The 1,204-nt window shown below is 36.2% G+C and overlaps 1 pseudogene; it reads left to right on the top strand.

The window, feature by feature from the left end:
• On the top strand, nt 1–629 carry LOC115482912 (annotated as a pseudogene).
• The last annotated feature ends 575 nt before the right edge of the window (nt 630–1,204 follow it).

Here is a 1,204-nt window from a genome sequence, read left to right as displayed (position 1 = left end):
ATGTTGACGGGGGTAGACACTCGTAGACAATCCATTTGCACCGACAGCGTTTGGTTCCCTACTAATATATATATAAATTTAGCAAATAAAATAGCCTGGGCTCCATCAACAAACTTCGAGGATGATTTGGTCGATTTACAGCCTGATTTCAATTTAATACATGGACAGCTAGCGTATGAAGCCAAGCAAAAGCAAGACTTTACTCCGCGTCCAAAGTCAACTTACGAGTATTTGGCTAAACGGGAAGAGCGGAGCGGAATGCGGAGATTGAGAAAGATCGAAGCACAAAGTCAAAGGAAATAGGCGCCAGTCTGGCCATGATGGAGCGTATTCAAATGATAGCTGGCACTAAGCCGTTAGGTGAGCACGCGACAATGTCAGATTGGGATGACAAAAGCACCGTGGAGAAGGAGGCGATTGCTATGATGCGACATTTTGGCATGATGTCAATGACTGATGGCTCATTAGCTCCGTCACGAACTGAATCGTTGCCACACGGCAGCATTCATGTTATGCGAAATGGTCGACGAAGTATGCCATTGATCTTGGATCCAAAGTATTTTGAACCGGGTAAAAAGCGCCAAACGAATAAAGCGAATATCCAAAAATCTAAAGAACAAGCAATCTGAAAATATTGGCAGCGTCTATAATACTGGCAATTCGCATTTGAATGATACGGAAAGCAGCCGCGATGACAATGATTGTATCGAAATACCCTATAAATTGCTTGTAGAAACAACAGAAACGGGAAAAGGCGAAGGAAGCACAGAGTCGTCCAATAGTAATAGAATACTCTAACCCAAATCTGATAAAATGTCATGAAATGAAATGTCATGAAATAAAATGAAATGAGAAAAATGTGATCCATATAATTAGTACAAAATGACACAAAGCGTGCCTGGAATATTTCTTAAAAAATATGTATTTTGTTCTATTAAAAAATAAAACAAAACTAAGGATTATACCGTTTACCCATTAATATCTGAGAATATATTCTAAATAATATAAGATTAAATTTAAGAAATGAAGTAAATCATCAATATTTTAAATAATATAACGTTCAATTTAAGATTTGAAGTAAATTAGTCTACATTAATCACTTATACCTGTTTTAGTGTCAAATATATTCTGAACATGTTCATATATATTTGAACAGTTCGTTTATTATTTAGTTTACGTCCGCTTAAAATTTATTCTACTTTTT

This window comes from Drosophila hydei, unplaced genomic scaffold (genome assembly GCF_003285905.1).
Source record: "Drosophila hydei strain 15085-1641.00,03,60 unplaced genomic scaffold, DhydRS2 tig00000141-arrow-arrow-pilon, whole genome shotgun sequence".
NCBI lineage: Eukaryota > Metazoa > Arthropoda > Insecta > Diptera > Drosophilidae > Drosophila > Drosophila hydei.
The sequence above is the reverse complement of the archived record's forward strand: the minus strand, read 5'-3'. Positions and strand labels throughout refer to the sequence as shown.